Source organism: Cebus imitator, unplaced genomic scaffold (assembly GCF_001604975.1).
Source record: "Cebus imitator isolate Cc_AM_T3 unplaced genomic scaffold, Cebus_imitator-1.0 Scaffold214, whole genome shotgun sequence".
In the NCBI taxonomy this organism is placed as follows: Eukaryota; Metazoa; Chordata; class Mammalia; order Primates; family Cebidae; genus Cebus; species Cebus imitator.
Window position 1 is genome coordinate 1923211 of NW_016107529.1, and position 10984 is coordinate 1934194.

Here is a 10984-nt window from a genome sequence, read left to right on the forward strand (position 1 = left end):
AAAAAAAAAAAAAAAGATGAGCAAGGATAAGGAATCACATTTTTTACTCATAAGCCTTACGGTATCATCTGACTTTTTAAACCATGTCAGTATATTACTTTGATTTTCAAACTTTAAAAATAACTTTTAAATGTTATATCATTCATTTGAATTTGCTTAACTGAAGATTTTTATCATGTGTTTACATACTGACTATAAATTAATTAACAAGCATTTTTGTATCTATTGGTTGTTTTGCCCAGTATGGGAGATAATTAAATGAGTAAAAGTAAATCTTTACCCTTAAAGGTGGGAGAGAACAATAAGTAATCAGGTAGTTATTAAACAGATGACAAGTGCAAAAAATATGTGAGAAATATAGAGGGCATTACAGGAGCAGAAAGGAAGACCTATCTGGCTTTACCTTGGGAGAAGTGGATCTGAGCTGCATCTTAGAGGAGGACAAGCTTAGCTTAGCTCTCTCAGCTCTTCTTAGGGAGAGCTTCCTAGGCAAATGGACTTGATGTGAAAAGTATTGGAGGGGTCAACAAATTTCCTTTGCCAAGTTTGTGAAGGCCACATTCATGTAATGTGGGATTTATCTCATCCTTTGTTCAGTTTTATTTGAGTTGAGCCAACTTTTGTGGCCTGCTGTGGTGTGTAGGAAAAATGTTGTCAAACCACGTTTTTCCTCTGCTCTCACACCACCACAGCAATTATCAACAGAGAAGACTTCTGTGACCAAAGGTATGGAGGGTTTCCCCACACACCAAGCAGCAGATACCAGCTGGGTATCCTGTAATGCTGTCTACCCAGAGACAGTGTTAGATCCCACAGATTGAGAGCTCAGTCCCACAAAACCGTCCTCTCCTTCCTCCTAGTTCTACGTCCAGCTCTCTGAAACTTCTGACCAACTGACTTCAAGTTGGGGTTCCCACAATCTCCATTTTGGGTTTGATTAATTTGCTAGAGTGGTTCACAGAACTCAGGGAAACACATTTACCAGTTTATTAGGAAGGATATTTTAAAGAATGAAAATAAACAGCCAAACAAAGACATACACAGAGTGAGGTCTGTAAGGGTCCTGAGCACAGGAGCTTTTGTCCTCATGGAGTTGGTGTTGATCACCCTCCTGGCACATGGATAAGTACTTCTGCACCTTCCTGTCAGTCCTCACATGTTCAGCTCTCTGGAAGCTCCCTGAACCTTGTCCTTTGGGCCTTTTATGTAAACTTCATTGGTTATCTATGACTGAAGCATGTCAAAATGTGATTGGACAAAAAAGATATGATCTAAACACAGCAAGGCCTATCTGTTCAGATTCTTCTTGGCCTCTCTGTGCAGTATTCCTTCCTCCAGAGTATGGAACATGACCCTCTCTGAAATGAGGGTCTTAAGAACCACAATCAGAAAGGTAGGGGAATATGAGAGTCCTGTCTAGGGGCAGGTGAAAGGAGGGCAGGAGAAAGTCAGAAATATTTTGTTTCCTGAAACACCCACAATTTTATTATAGAGAAGACTGTAACAAGGGCAATGGGAATTATGAGCTAGGACCATAGATAAAAACTGATATATATAATGCTACACGTGGACATTTTAAAATCTCAGAGATGTGTCTGTTCTTAAAATGCAGCTGGGGTTCTGGCTTTGAGGTGGAAATAATGCAAACGACTGTAGATGGTGCAGCGTCACAAATGCGAAGGCCAGGAAAACACTCAAGCATTCAAACTCTTTTCATATGTGTGTCCTCTAATGGCCAAGAGTAAAGATTTTTGCTTTTTAAAATCTTTGACCCAGCACTTTGGGAGGCCAAGGTGGGCAGATCACCTGAGGTCAGGAGTTCAAGACCAGCCTGGCCAACAAGGCAAAACCCTGCCTCTAGGAAACTACAAAAAAATATTAGCCAGTCATGGTGGTACGCACCTGTAATCTCAGCTATTTGGAGGCTGAGGTGGAAGAATCGCTTGAACCCAAGAGGTGAAGGTTGCAGTAAGCCAAGATTGTGCCACTGCAGCCTAGCCTGGGCAACAGAGCGATATTCTGTCTCAAAAAAAAAAAAAAAAACTTTGAATTATCACCTTGGCTAAATGAATCACTATTATTTTATAATAACTTGTGATCCTATTTTGAGTAAATGTCTTAAACCTTTGCCATTTGACAAACTTTTTTCAGACTTTTGACCTCCAGCTAATTTTTTTGGATATTAGGGCCCCAGAAGTCCATATCAGGCTTACTTGGTATGTAAAAATCACACAGGAAGCATTGTCAAATATGAAATGGTGTTTAACTTCTTCAGGTTGGCTGGGCACGGTGGCTTACACCTGTTATCCCAGCACTTTGGGAGGCTGTGGGTGGATCACCTGAGGTCAGGAGTTTGAAAGAAACCTGGCCAACATGGTGAAACCCCATATCTACTAAAAATATAAAAATTAGCAGGGTGTGGTGGTGGGCACCTGTAATCCCAGCTACTCGGGGGGCTGAGACAGGAGAGTTGCAGTGAGCCAAGATTGTGCCATTGCTCCAGCCTGGGTGACAGAGACTCTGTCTCAAAAAAAAAAAACTTTCTTTCTTCAGGTTATACTTGTATAACTGTATTATTAATATGTGTTCCAAAATTCCAAGAGATTACTAAGATTCTGGTATGTCAGTATGTGTTATCAGTAATAATTGTGATTATTATGTTAAATTGTTATATGCCACAGAGATAAGCAAATTTCTTCTTCTTCTTTTTTTTTTTTTTTTTTTTTTTTTTTTTTTTTTTTTTTTTTTTTTTTTTTTTTTTTTTTTTTTTTTTTTTTTTTTTTTTTTTTTGTTTTTTTGAGATGGAGTTTTGCTCTGTTGCCCAGGCTGGAGTACAGTGGTGCCACCTTGGCTCACTGTAACCTCCTCCTTCAGGGTTCAAGCGATTCTCCAGCCTCAGCCTCCCAAGTAGCTGGGACTTTGTTTTGTTTTGTTTTGTTTTTTGAGATGGAGTCTTATTCTGTCGCCCAGGCTGGAGTGCAATGGCATAACCTCGGCTCACTGCCACCTCCACCTCCCAGGTTCAAGTGATTCTCCTGCCTCAGCCTTCCGAGTAGCTAGGACTACAGGCTCATGCCACCATGCCTGATTAATTTTTTTATTTTTAGTAGAAACTAGTTTTGCCATGTTGGCCAGGCTAGTCTCAAACTCCTGACCTCAGGTGATCCGCCCTCCTTGGCCTCCCAAAGTGCTGGAATTATAGGCGTGAGCCACTACACCCGGCCATGAGTATCCTTAATTTATTTCCATACAGTTATTTTCATAAACTCAATAGGAATCTGTTTTATTTTGTAATAGGACACAATTGAAGGCACTGGATTTACCAAGGCTTTGATAAGAATACCATATTTTTAGATATTCCCAGACTGCTTTAAGGAATAGAAGTTAAGGCCAGGCATGGGCCCATGCCGGTAATCCCTTTGGGAGGCTGAGGCAGGACAATCACATGAGATCAGGAGTTCAAGACCAGCCTGAGCAACATAGCGAGACCCCATATCTACTCAAAAATTAATTTAGGCTGGGCACAGTGGCACATACTTGTAATCCCAGTACTTTGGGAGGCCTAGCAGGATGATCACTGGAACCCAGGAGTTTGAGACCAGCCTAGGCAACAAAGTGAGATCTCATCTCTACAAATAAAATTTAAAAATAGCTGTGTCACAGGCCGATGGTCCCAGCTACTCAGGAAGCAGAGGTGGGAAGATCACTTGAGCCTAGGAGCTTGAGGCTGCAGTGAACCATGATCATGCTACTGCACTCCTGCCTGGGTAAAAGAGTGAGACCCTGTCTCAAAATGAAAAATAAGTCTGGGCACAGTGGCTCATGCCTGTAATCCCAGCACTTTGGGAGGCCGATGTAGGCAGATCACTTGAGGTCAGGAGTTCAAGACCAGTATGGGCAGCATGGTGAAACCCTGTCTCTATTAAAAATACAAAAATTAGCCAGGTGTGGTGGCATGTGCCTATAATCCCAGCTACTAGAAGGCTGAGGCAGGAAAATCACTTGAACCCTGGAGGTAGAGGCTGCAGTGAGCTCAAATCACACCATTGCACTCCAGCCTGGGTGACAGAGCAAGACTCCATCTCAAAAAAAAAAAAAAAAAAGAAAAGAAAAATAATAACTTTTTAAATATTTTTAAAAATATTTTAACGGACTAGAAGTTGACTTTATAGAGCCAATAAAAAATCTGAGAAGACTGGCATGGTATCTTGTCTGTGCAGCTCCTTTACAAGTTTTCTGTCCTTGCAGCAATAAAAGAATGTCACTTTCTGGCGAGGCACGGTGGCTAGCGCCTGTAATCCAGCACTTTGGGAGGCCGAGGTGGGTGAGTCCAAGAGTTCGAGATTAGCCCAGCAGCTCAGGAGGCTGGGGTAGAAGGACTGCTTGAGCCCAGGAGCTTGAGGCTGCTATGAGCTATGATCATGCCACTGCATTCCAGCCTGGGTGACACAGTGAGACTTTGTCTCTACAAAAAGAAAAAAATGCTGGGCTTGGTGGCTCATGCCTGTAATCCAGCACTTTGGGAGCCCAAGGTGGGCGGATCACGAGGTCAGGAGATCATGGTCAACATGGTGAGACCCCGTCTCTAAAAATACAAAAATTAGGGGGGTGGTTGTGCATGCCTGTAATCCCAGCTACTTGGGAGGCTGAGGCAGGAGAATTGCTTGAACTGAGGCGGCGGAGGTTGCAGTGAGCCAAGATCATGCCACTGCACTCTCCAGCCTGGTGACAAGCAAAACTCTGTCTCAAAAAAAAGGAAAAAGAAAAAAGTTCTAGCAAAACCAATTTAAAAGAACCTATATGGCCAATCACTATCCTTGCTGCACTTTATGCAAATAATTAGGCCAAGTATATGAATACTAAAACTTTTTTTTGAGACAGTCTCCCTCTGTCATCCAGGCTAGAGTGCAGTGGTGCTATCTCGGCTCTCTGCAACCTCTGCCTCCCAGGTTCAAGTGATTCTCCTGCCTCGGCCTCCTGAGTAGCTGGGACTACAGGCATGTGTCACCACACCAAGCTGATTTTTTGTTCATTTAGTAGAGACGGGTTTTCACCGTGTTAGCCAGGATGGTCTTGATCTCCTGACCTCGTGATCTGCCCACCTTGGCCTCACATAGTGCTGGGATTACAGGAGTGAGCCACTGCACCCAGCCAAGACTAAAACTTATTTTGTGAATAAATTGGTACTGCTATGATATGATTCATCCTTGCTAAAATGCGAAACTAGAGAGAGAAAAATTACATTTTAGAAGAAAAATTATGTTTTAGAAGAAAACTATAGTCCACCTGCTATTTGATTCTAGCCCTGTTCATTGTGAGTTTTTGTTATTTGCCTACAATATGGACTAAATCATAAATTCTTTCCTGGCTATAAGTCCCTATACTAACATTTCCAAATTTGTCTTCCACTTTTCTGACTTCGACTCAATATAATCGCTACTGTTTTTCCTGAGGCCCTCCAGGCTGAAGCTCATATGTTGCGACATACAAACTACAGGCAAGAAAAACCTGTTGGATTGCCAGTGTCTACTTCCACTTTAACTGAAGATGGTTTAAGTCTTACATCCAGGCAACTCACTCGACTGCCCTCTACACTCTAAGGAAACTGGTTTATAGATCATACCAAACATTAACCTTTGTTTTTCTTCTGTTTGAAAGCCAATCTGCGATGTCATCTTCTGATATGAGCAGCTTTTAGTGTGTAAAACTTATAGGGAAACCAAGGCCACAAATATAGGCATTCTGACATGCTGAACTGAAGAAGCTGCAAGGTCTTTCTGACCTTCCCTTGATGTACACATACACTGTCTCTCCCAAAGTCTCTATCTGCCTAACATCCAGACGCTCCGAAAGGAACAATTATTCTTTCTTTCCTTTCCTATAAGACTGAGAACGTAATCACACCTGAAGCTACCCCTTCACAAGATAATGTACAAGTTAATCTCTGTTCTCTGATCCGTTTATTCTCCCTGGTAATGTCCTCAATGGAATTCCTCTTCCCCCTCTCACAGTCTATTTTGCCAGAATGCTGTGCAATCTTCTGAATCACACTGCGGGGTGAGCAATCACCTTATGTCCTCCCCATGTATGCACATTAAATAAATGTGTATGCCTTTTCTCCAATTAATCTGCCTTTGGTGAGCTGATTCTTCAGTGAACCTTTGGAGGGAAGAGGGGAGGTTCCCCGTGACCCCTTAAGCCTCAGTGTATCCTCTGTGAGAAGGACCACTGAGTTGTAGACAGAGTTCCTGACCTTTCAAATCATAAAAACAAGCTTTTTAACCCAAGCCTCTCCAAGCAAAAAACAGGCATCACTGAATAATCTTTCAAAATAGAATGTCCTATAGGAAATATTAGTTATAAAAGTAAGCACTAGGCCATGCATGCATTGATTCCCACTGCCACCATCCTAGTTCACACCCCAATATTAAACCATTGCAAGTGAGTCCTAACTACCTTTTCTCTGTCTCCAGCCTCTTCCATTAGCCCATTGCCCCTTGCCACCAGATTGCTGTTTCTAAAACATAGATCTAATCATATCACTCTCTTGATTAAGAAAAACAACTTCAGCGGCTCCCCACAGCCTACTGGATCAAGTCCAAACTCCTTTGTCTAGTATTCAAAGTCCTCCATTAACTGGCTCCAAACTACTTCCCAACACACACACACACACACACACACACACACACACACACTCAAATTTCAGCTTCCCTGAATGTCATTCTTAGAACACAGTGAACTTTCACGTCATCAAATATTTGCATGTGTTTTTCTCTCTAAAATGCCCTTTGGCCCACCAGTCTTCTGTCTCTCCTTTTTATTTTATTTTTTATTTTTTGAGACAAGTCTCACTCTGTCACACAGGCTGGAGTGCAGTGGCACCATCTTGGCTCCCTGCAACCTCTGCCTCCCAAATTCAAGCAATTCTCCTGCCTCAGCCTCCCAAGTAGCTGGGAGTACAGGTACATGCCACCATGCCTGGCTAATTTTTGTGGTTTTTTTCTTAGCAGAGTCAGAGTTTTGCTATGTTGGCCAGGCTGATCTCAAGTGATCCACCACCCTCAGACTCTCAAAGTGCTGGGATTATAGGCGTGAGCCACTGCGCCTGGCTCAAGTCTTCTCTTTTTAAGACCCAGTTTAGGCTGGGCACTAATACAAAAATTAGCTGGACATGGTAGCCTGAGCCTGCAGTCCCAGCTACTCTGGAGGCTGAGGCAGGGGGATTGCTTGAACCTGGGAAGTGCACTCCAGCCTGGACGACAGAGTGAGACCAGTCTCAAAAAAAAAAAAAAAAAAAAAAAAAGGAAAAAAAAAAAAAAAAAAAAAAAAAAAAAAAAAAGGGCTCAGTTTATTTTACTGCAGTTTCACAGTGAGAAAAAAAAAAGAAAAAGAAAAAGATCTAGTTTAAATGTTCCTTCTAATGGTTAAAATCATGATGTCTGGTGCACCTGGGTCCAATCCAGGATTACTTAATGGGTGACCTCGAGCAAGTTACCTCAACTCTCTTTACTTTAGTTTCCTCATGTATATAATATGGGAAATAATAGGACTTACTTTTTTTTTTTTTTTTTTTTAAACGGAGTGTCTCTTTGTCACCCAGGCTGAAGTGCAATGGCGAAATCTCGGCTCACTGCAACCTTCGCCTCCAGGGTTCAAGAGATTCTTTTGCTTCAGCCTCCTGAGTAGCTGGGATTACAGGCACGCGCCACCACACCTGGCTAATTTTTGTGTTTTTAGTAGAGACGGGGTTTCACCGTGTTGGTCAGGCTGGTCTTGAACTCCTGACCTCGTGATCCACCTGCCTGGGCCTCCCAAAGTGCTGGGAGTACAGGCGTGAGCCACCTCACCCGGCCCAATAGTGCTTACTTCTTAGAGTTGTTGTAGGTCATAAACCAAATAATACATGTAAAACATTTAGAACAATGCCAGGCATCTGATTAGAGCTCAATGAATGTTAGCTCTGATTTAAAATAATGATAAATTAATAATGAATAAAGAAATAAATACATAAATGTCCTGAGAAGCTTTTCTTATTTCCCCAAAGAAAATTAATCATTTCTACCACAATACATTCATAGTTTATACTGCTTATAATATTTATTTTGACATCTCTTCATACAATTTCTGGAAGACAGGATGTGTTCAAAAATTATTTGTTTAAAATGAGGTCATATTTACTATTCAAGGTTTTCGTTTTTGTTTTGAGACGGTGTCTCGCTCTGTGGCTAGGCTGGAGGGCAGTGGCGCCACCTCAGCTCACTGCAACCTCCAACTACCTGGTTCAAGCCATTCTCCTGTCTCAGTCTCCCAAGTAGCTGGGATTACAGGTACTTGCCACCATGCCCAGCTAATTCTTGTATTTTTAGTAGCAACAAGGTTTCACCATGTTGGCCAGGATGGTCTTGATCTCCTGACCTCATGATCTGCCCACTTTGGCCTCCCAAAGTGCTGGGATTACAGGCATGAGCCACCGAGCCCAGCACTTTTTTTCTTTTTGTAGAGACAAAGTCACCCAGGCTGGAATGCAGTGGCATGATCATAGCTCATAGCAGCCTCAAGCTCCTGGGCTCAAGCAATCCTTCTACCCCCGCCTCCTGAGCCGCTGGGCAAGTGTACACACCACACTGACTCATTTTTTTTTATTTTTTTTCCTAGCGACAGGGTCTCTCTTTGTTAACCAGGCTTGTCTCAATCTTCTGGCCCCAAGTGATCCCCCTGTCTTGGCTCCCAAAATGTTGGGATTATAAACTTGAGTTACCATGCTTGGCCAAGTTTTTTTTGTTTGTTTTTTTTTGAGAGGGAATCTCGCTCTGTCACCCAGGTTGGAGTGCAGAGATGCAATCTCAACTCACTCCAGCCTCTGCCTTGCAGGTTCAAGCAATTCTTCTGCCTCAGCCTCCTGAATCGCTGGGATTACAGGTACTCACCACCATGCCCATCTAATTTTTATATTATTAGTAGAGATGGGGTTTCACCATGTTGGCCAGACTGGTCACAAACTCTTGACCTCAAGTAACCTCAAGTGAGGCTGGCCTCAGCCTACCAAACTGCTGGGATTATAGGCCACCACACCCAGCCTCTGGCCAAGTTTTTAAGCTATAGTTTCGGAGCTATTAGACATGGATCCAAATCCTGTATTAGTCACCTACTAGTTTTGTGATCTTGGACAGGTGACAAAACCTGCAAAAGCCTCATTTTCCATATCTATAAAAAGAGGGATAAGATTGCTGATCTGGTTGCCTGAGTGTGGTGGTGTTTACAGCTAATGTCACAACAAGTTAGAGATTTCTTTGTTCCCTCTCCACTCCTGCAGCTTCACCTGACTAGCTTAAAAAAAAAGGTCAGGTGCAGTGGCTCACGCCTGTAATCCCAGCACTTTGGGAGGCTGAAGTCAGGAGTTCAAGACCGGTCTGACCAACATGGTGAAACCCCATCTCTACTAAAAATACAAAAAGTAGCCAGGCATGGTGGTGCACACCTGTAATCCCACCAGTCAGGAAGCTGAGGCATGAGAATTACTTGAACAAGGGAGGCAGAGGTTGCAGTGAGCCTAGATCATGCCACTGCGCTCCAGCCTGGGTGACAGTGTAAGACTCTGTCTCAAAAACAAAAACTATATATATATACATGATACATATATATGTGTGTTTGTGTATATATATATATATGTTTTATATATATATAGCTTTTCTGATAAGATAATTTAATGACAATTTTGTGTTCAATGACACTCTCATGGTCTACAAATAAAGCCTAAAACACTCAGCTAGACACACAAGTCTCTTCACAACCTGGCCCTTGCCTAACTTTCCAGCGTCATCTTCCCCATTTTCTCTTGTACTTGCTACTTCAACAATTCTGAAATTATTACAATTTCCTAAACTTTTCAGGCTTTTGAGTCTGCACGTACTGTTCATTCTTCCTAAAGTCTCCTTCCCTTCACTTCTACTTACTCAGCTCTGTTTCACCCTCTTTAAAATATTTATTGCATACTTTTTTTTTTTTTTGAGACAGGGTCTTACTCTGTCTTCCAGGCTGGAGTGCAGTGGCCTAATCTCAGTTCACTGTAACCTCTGCCCCCCAGGCTCAAGCAATCCTCCTACCTCAGCCCACCTGGGACTACAGGTGTGCACAACCACACCCAGCTAGTTTTTGTAATTTTTGTAGAAACGGGGTTTCACCATCTTTCCCAGGCTGGTCTCAAACTCCTGGTCTGCCCACTTCAGTTTCCCAAAGTGTTGGGATTACAGGAATGTGCCACCACACCCAGCCTGCATAACTAGTTATATAAATTCTGTGTTCCTCTGGTCATCCAACAAATGTCTACATGCCCTCTGAAGTAGCCCAACCTATTTCAACTAGTCTTCATTGAAACTGAAAATCAGAGCTATAAAGGCCCTTGGAGTTCACCTAACCTGGCCTAACACTGCTGAAGTTGGGGAAGTAGTTCCACAGAGGAGATGCTGACCCAAAGTCATAGAGTATTTTAGTCATCTACTGCTGTGTAAAAAACTACCCTAAAGCTTAGTGGCTTAACCCAACAACCAATTTATTATTTCTCATAATTTTGTGGGTCAGGTATTCAGTCAGGGCTAGGCTAGTCACTTCTGGTGTTCCATATGAAGTCAGTTGGAGTCACTCAATGGTATTCACTCACATGCCTTAAGCCTTGGCAGGAATGGCTGGAAGGCTAGCTTCATTTAGGCCCCTCTAGCTCTCCATATAGATCCCTCTAGCAGATTAGGTGGTAGGCTCCAACAGACAGTGTTCCCAAGAGACATGAAATAGTAGTTACCAGTCTGAATTTCCTAGGCTTGGAAACTAGCACAGTTTACTTCTAGTTAATAGAATACTTTTGCAGTATTCTACCGGTCAAAGCAATCACAGAGGCCACCCAGACTCAAGAGGAGACATTCTTTGATACTCTCACCCACCTGTCAATGGTAAGAGTATCAAATAATTTACAGCCATTTTTTTTTTTTTT